This window comes from Martes martes (genome assembly GCF_963455335.1).
Source record: "Martes martes genome assembly, chromosome: 4".
NCBI classification, from domain to species: Eukaryota; Metazoa; Chordata; class Mammalia; order Carnivora; family Mustelidae; genus Martes; species Martes martes.
In genome coordinates, this window is record NC_137891.1 from 162,520,746 (window position 1) to 162,528,499 (window position 7,754).

The window sequence follows — 7,754 nt, forward strand, 5'->3', positions numbered from 1 at the left end:
GATTTGGAGATTCCCAGGAGCCTCAAGAGGATGAGGGGGGTGTTCTGAACAATGGATGGTGTGTGCTGGTCACTGGAAGGCACAGCCCGTTTCTAAACAAGAGTAGGTCACCTCCTTCACCTTTTAGGCAGTTTTCATCAGCTTCTCCAGGCTCCGAGTTCTGGCTGCTTCTATCCTCCCTCATGGATCTCTGTCACACCACACCATGATTGCTGGGTTGGCATCCTGCTCCTATAAGAGGCAGCCACCAGCAGTACTGCCTGGACACCTCTTCCACACTAATTATGGCAACAATAATAACTTCTCTAGAAATCCACACAGTCCTGTCAGAGTCCCTGGGGTGGGCTGGAAGAGGAAAGGCCAGTCCCTCCTTCCCCAATACCTATCTTATCCTTGTTACTTCTGGCTGTTTCTCATCCCCACAAGATCCCCTTTCTATTTGACACTTCTATTGACAACTGGTTGTAACTGCCCCCCAATGAGCGTCAGTTAGAATACCTGACTTCTGAAGACTGGCAATTAATGTTGCATGAAACAAACAGACATCTTCAGCCTGAGGATGGCTCTGGCTCGTGTGGGAAGTAGCCAGTCTGGAGGGAGTGAGGAGAAGTAGGCATCAGAAGCCCAAAATCCTGTATTGGCCTCAGAGCCATTCATCAGAGGCTGATATTTCCTTCATTGCTGGCCCAGGGCCAGGGGAGTGAGTGGCTCATTTCTGTTGCATTACGGTTTGAGTCCACATGCAAACCAGAGGGCTGTGTCTATAAATAAGATATTATAGTTAAATCAATATTGATTATTAGGAGTTAGTGTTATATTTAAGGCCATAAAACTGAATAAATATTATGGTAAAAGTGTCCTAAATCTCATGGGCAAAACCAATGAGACACGGGCCTTGGACTATTGGAGCCATGACCCCATTCCCCCGCTCCCTGAAAGGAACTTTCAAGCAGGTAGCTATCCCTGATGGGGGGCAAGGGAAAGTCAAAGTATGGGACAATGGTCACATCCTCCAATGCATTTCTCAGCCATCTTCTTAACCTTATTCAGACCTTGCTACATATCACTCACTATATGCTCAGCTGATTCTCATGACCGGTAGTAAAAGGGTAGCTTGTTCACAATAATCACAATTGTACACACCAACCTTATTTTTCTAAGAAAAGCATTTTTCTGACTTAAATAGTATTTTGTGTTTATTATAGAAATCATAGAAAAGGCAAGATAAGCAAAAAGAAGTTATTAAAATATCTTACCAGAATCTTATTCTCCAGAGATAATCACTGTTAACATTTTTGGTATATATCCTTCTAGTCATTTTTCTCAGCATGTGTGCATGCATATGTGTACATTTTCTAATAGGGTAGGAATATGCAGGCTATTTTGCAATCCGGACAGATTACCTTGTATTGTGTGTACTAAAATTTATTTACTGAGCCCCTTATTGCTGTATATTTAGATCATTTCCAATACTAATTAAATTACTTTTCAGTTTTGTTCATTCGTTTATAAGTAGAACTAAAAAGTCCTTAACTTTGAGAAAATAAGCCTTTATTTTTCCAGATGGCTAAGAGGAATGAAGCCTGAGACAAGAACAAAGTGCCGTGTCCAGCAGAACACAGGAAGTCACTACACCCCTTCTCGTCACATGGAGCAGAGGCAGAAGCACTCAGTGACTGGCTCTAGTGGACACTGACATCAGTAAGATCTCCCCAATCAGTCTCTGCCATGCATCGCCTCTCCTGGCAGAACCTGCAGTCCTCCAGAGGGCTTGCACTGCCCCATCACAGAACTGCTCAGCCTGAAGAATTTGGGGCTGTCTTCCTCCCAGTGAGCACAGGTTGGAAATAGTCATTATTGCATAAGTCATGACAGGAGGTAAATACCCATGTCCACTGCCCACTGCTCTTCACCAGCTAAGCACGTAAAGACCATCATACCCTTCATCCATCATCCACGGAGGAGACATGACCTAAAGTCTGTCAGTAGTCACTGTCTCCCAGGACAGTTGTTCTTGAGCAAGTGCCACAAGGATCATAGGGCCCTTTGGAGGTGAATTCCAGTAGTACTAGAAAAAAACATGTCACCAGCAGTCCTTTCCTCTCCCACCTGCTTTTGCTGAGGACCAGTTTCTCAATTCCCTGCTTCCAGGATCCCAGGCTTCCAGAGCCTCCCTGGTTCCTGCCTTTCCCAGGCCTGGTCTCCCAGCTCCCTGTTGGTTAGTAATGCTGAGTTAATTCTGTTGCTTGCACACAAGAATCCTAACCTACTTCATCCCCACTCACTCATCCTTCCGGAGTCAGGTCAGATGTCATCGCCTCGCTGAAGTCTTCCCAGGTGCCCTAAACGTAATCAATAGTATATTTCTGCTTCACTCCCACAGCTTATAACTTCTACACCTGATATTTACCTATATTATAGGTAATTTTTTACAGACACAGAGCCAGGTCATGTCTTCCACCATAATCATGGGCGCTTGTTGAATGAAAAAATAAATAAACAAACATGCATTTCAGTGAGACTAGGAATAACATATTTTGTGTTCAGCCATCAACTGATTAACCAATGTTAACAGAGAGACTCGCTGTTGTTCAATATTTAATTCAAATGAAAAGTCACAAGTGTTTCCATCTTCTGCAGCTGTGAACAGTGAAGTAGTCCTGGTCAGTTGGGAAAATATGGACATTAAATTGTAGGTATTTCCTAGTGCTTTTATACTTGCATTCAGCATTAGTTGGTGCACCTGGCTATTATTAGACCCAAGTATGCCTCAGGTGCCTCTGTGATTCTATATCAAGCATCATGAACTGTCCACCCGCAGGCCAAATGCCTCCCAAAAGCCTCCAAAAGCTGCATGCAGCTTTGTTGGGTCCACACTGGTATTTTTTTAATTGATTAGTTACCAACATTTAAAAATCAGATTACACACACACACACACACACACACAATCCAGATTTCTGACTTTTCTTGAGAACGGAGAGGATCTGGCAACACCAATTTCCATTCCCTGCATGTCAACCATCGGCTGGAGCTAAGCCTGGCTACCCACCCCGAACCCTGACTCAAGCCTTTTATGGAACATAAATTCTCCCCCACAAAGCCCACTTCACACACCCCCTGCCTGGCCCGTGAAGACATTGCTACTCTTGGTCTCTGCTCACTGTGGCTTTATGGATGGAAAGATGGCTGGATGGGGGTATTACAGAAGGGCAATGTCCTCCTGCTCAGTAGAAGTTTCCAGAGTATCATAGTCAGTCATAGGAAAAGGCATATGCAGATTTTCTCCTTACCATCCCTACCTTCCACATTGGAGAATTCACCCGCTTCTGTGAAACTAAAACCAAGGAGCACCTGGGTGGCTCGGTCAGTTAAGCATCTGACTCTTGATTTTGACTCACCTCATGACCTCAGTGTCGTGAGACTGAGCCCCACATCGAGCTCTACACTCAGCATGGAGTCTGCTTGTTATTCTCCCTCTCCATCTCCCTCTGCCCCTCCCCACCATGCACTCCCTCTCTCACTCTCTCTCTTTCTCCCTCCCTCTCTCTCTTTCTCCCTCTCTTTCAAATAAATTAGTAAAATCTTTTAAAAATAACAAAATAAAATCAAGCTCCTCTTTTCTCTGTTAGCTTCCAGAGGCACAGGTCTGTCCTTCCCAATAGGCCAGGGAGGGGTATTCTGACACCACGAGTCTCCAAAGTTTAAATAGAACCAGTTCAGGACAGACCTTCCCATTCTGCCTCATAGTAAGGTAAACCACAGCCCAGTGGGCACCACTGGACTCTTCAGCCTTCAAGGTCATGTAAGGAACACCTCCTATCACTTGTGTGGAGAAGACAGGGCAACAGGGATGAGGGCTGATGGCTTTCCAGCCTGCTTGCTCTCAGGACAAAGCATAGTTTGAGGGGGCAGTGGGAGGTTGGGAAAAAGACCAGCTGGGCCCAACCCCTCCCCATGGCTCAGTCATGATGAGTTCACCCAGTTGGCTCAACCCTAGGCCAGGCTGCCTCCACACAAAACAAGTTTGATCCTCAGCCCCTCTCTGAGCTGGCATTGTCAGACCCAGGAAGGAGAGGGGTAGGTAGTCAGACCTCTGGGGTGACCCTGAGTGGACTAGGAAGAGGACCTAAGATGCAACCCCAAGCAACTCAAAATCTAACAAAGCAGACAAAGCAGAAGTGGTGACGGACCCTGAGAAGGAGTGTCTGAAGAGACAGGGGAAGAGCTGGGAGAGTGTTGCTAGGAAGAAATATGTCAAGGAGAAGAGAGTGGTCAACAGTTTCAAAGGCAAGAGAGACCCTCAAGATACAGAGTGGGAATACTGCCCTTGTAATTTGAGGTTTATTGGGGGCCCCCTTAGAGTAGTGGTGGGCTCTGGATCACACCAGACTAGAGTGTGTTGAAGAGTGATTACGAGGGAACTACCAGGGACACTTGCGTGGCTCAGTTGGTTAAGCGATAGCCTTCAGCTCAGGTCATTATCCTGGAGTCCCAGGAGTCCCTGCCCAGCAGGGAGTCTCCTTCTTCCTCTGACCTCCCCCCACCTCCCCATTCTCTCTCTCTCTCTCTCATTCTTTCTCAAATAAATAAATAAAATCTTTAAAAAAAAAAAAAAAGAAGGAAATATCCAGAGACAATGATGGAGTAGAAATTCTTCCAATCAATCTGGCTTCAAATAGAAGGTCAAAGATACAGTAATAACCAGGGAAGACAAAGGTCAAAGAATGACTTTTAATTGGAGGGCACCTGGGTGGCTCAGTCAGTGGGTATCCAACTCTTGCTCTCAGTTCAGATCTTGATCTCAGGGTCATGAGCTCAAGCCCCATGTTGAGCATGGAGCCTACTTTTAAAAAAAAAAAAAGGGAACGACTTTTTATTGGAAAAGACTGGCATAAATGTGGCCCAACCTTTGATTGTATGTGACTCTATAACATGGTTTAAGTTCTTTCCCAAATTCCAGGTACCAAGTTCCTCCACCAACATGGGAGAGTAAAAGAAGAAAATGACTGTGAAAAAGAAGGGTTGAGTGATGTTGTAGATAATATAACCTCTTGGAGGGGTGGAGGGTGGGTGCTGCATGCTGCAGGGCTCTGCTGTAATGGTCTTTGAATTTCCCTCCCTGGCTCTGATAAACAGAAGCTGAGTATAACAACATAATAATAATAAAAAGACATGACAACTGTTATCCAGAATCTACTTCCAGCTTTATCACCAACTACATGACTCCACTTCAGGCCTCAGTTTCTCCGTCTGAACTTTAAGGACATTAACCTAGAACTTTTCTGAGAATCCACCCCCTTTGACACTCTTTCTAAAGTCAGTCTGCCTGGATTTAACCCCAGCCCTGCTATCTTCTACTTGTGTGTCTTGGCTGAGTTACTTAAATTTTCTGTGCCTTGCGGCGCTTGGGTGGCTCAGTCATTGGGCATCTGCCTTCGACTCAGGTCAGGATCCCAGGGTCCTGGGATCGAGCCCCACTTTGGGCTCGCTGCTCAACAGGAAGCCTGCTTCTCCCTCTCCCACTCCCCCTTGTTGTGTGCCTTCTCTCACTGTGTCTCTCTCTGTCAAATAAATAAAATCTTTTAAAAAAGAATTTCTGTGCCTTATTTCCTCATTATTAAAATGGGCTAATAATTGTCCTACCTCCTGGGTTTGTTGTGAGGATGAAATGAAGATTAACATATATAACATCCTTTGGATAGTGTCCAGGACCTAGAAGAACACTATACAGGCATTGACTAATGTTACCATTATGGTAGCCACTTGGCCCAGGAGAGACACCCAATGAATAAATGAAGTATTCTGGTCTCATTTAAAAGGGCAGGAGAATTTGCAATGGTATAGATAGAGCCAGAGAGTATAATGCTAAGTGATATGAGTGAGTCAGAGAAAGAAAAATACTGCATGATCTCACTCATAGGTGGAATTTAAGAAACAAAATAAATGAGCAAAGGAAAAAAGAGAGAGAGAAACAAACCAAGTAACAGACTCTTAACTATAGAGAACAAGCTGGTGGTTACCGGGGGGAAGTGAGTGGGGGGGATGGGTGAAATAGGTGACAGGGATTAAGGAGTGCACTTGTGATGAGCACAGCATGATTAAAGTAAAACCTTAAGGGGTGGTGGTAGGGGGGGGACAGGAGAAAGGAGAATCTAAAACAGGGGTGGACAAACTTTCTGTAAAGGACCAGATGGTAAGTATTTCAAGTTTTGTGGGGTATCTGGTCTCTATTGCTACAACTCAACTCTACTGTTATGGTAGAAAATAGCTACACACATGTTAACAAATAGGTATGACTGTCTTCCAATAAAACTTTATTTATAAAAATGGGAAGTGGGTCCAATTTGCAGTCCCCTATTCTCAAACAATGGACCCTGGGAAGAAGGATGGTGAGTTTTCCTCTGTGGTGAGAAAATTTCAGGCCTCCAAACCCAGACCAGAGGTCTGACCACTCCTGGCTATAAACTCACTAAGAAAGTAAAGCTCCCAACTCACAGAACAAGCAAATAATAAACGAGTTTTGAAAATAATTAAAATTGAAAATTGATTGTCTAGGCCAGAGCAGATTTATGCAAAGGGCCCCTGCTCCATGGGGAGTGGAAGAAGGGTTTCTAAGCTCTGTGTTGAACAAGCTAAGCATTTTTTCAGATTATTCCCAGCATAATATGCCAAAGGGAATAGGCTCCATTTATTATTTCCTTAAAAAAATCAATGGGCTGAAACATTCCCTCTAGACCTATAATATTTATTTCAATGTTCTGTCAATAAATATAACAAGGTTAGCTTTCTATCAGTTTAGTTGGAAGAATCATTTGAGGGAAGTTCTATTTGTTAAGCTCGATTACAGAAAGCAATCAATAGGGGAAAATTCCCTGGTCACTATAGGCAAGAAATATAGAGCTCAGAGGAGCCATCCCAGAAAGGAGATTGATGCCACTGCCCCAAAATCTCTCCCTCCTTCCCCCAGATGGAGGAGATGTGGGTGCAACATTGAGTTATGGATTATCAACCTAGAGCAGTCCCCGTTTGGCACTGATAAGGAAACTGAGACCCAGAGAGAGAAAAGGAATACTCAGTCACCAAGTAATAAAACCTAAACTAAAATCTAGATATTCTGATCTCAGATTTCTCCCAGATCTTGAGTTGTTCAGTTTACTTGGGTTGAACAATGGGATACAGAGACCCATAGAGAGAGAATGTTTTTCCCTTTCATATGAACTCAGCTTCACTGAATAGAACTTTCCAAACACAGTAAAGGTAGAAGGTCTCAGAAGGGTATTGAAAGGACAAAGGAGGGGTGCCTGGGTGGTGCAATCAGTTAAGCATCTGCCCCTTGGTTTCAGCTTAGGTCATGATCTCAGGGTCATAGGATTGACCCCCATGTAGGGCTCTGCACTAGTGTGGAGTCTGCTTAAGATTCTCTTCTTCCTCTCCCTCTGCCCCTCCCCCCATGCTCATGCTCTTTCTCTCTCTTAAATAAATAAATAAGAAAGGACAGAGGAAAAATATGTCCTCTGTGAGGTGGGGATTTCTGGAGATGTAGAGATTTAGGGGAGATGTTTCACCATCTTACCCTCACCCTCTAATGAACACCCACACACACATAGGCACACACATATATGCACTCCTGGTTGTGTCGGGCAGTATGTCCTCTCTCCTAGAACTTGAGTCTTACCTTTAGGCATTATTGTAGGAATGTGCTGGGTGAACTCACTCAACGATACCTAAGCCTTTCATAAAATGAGTCATGGGG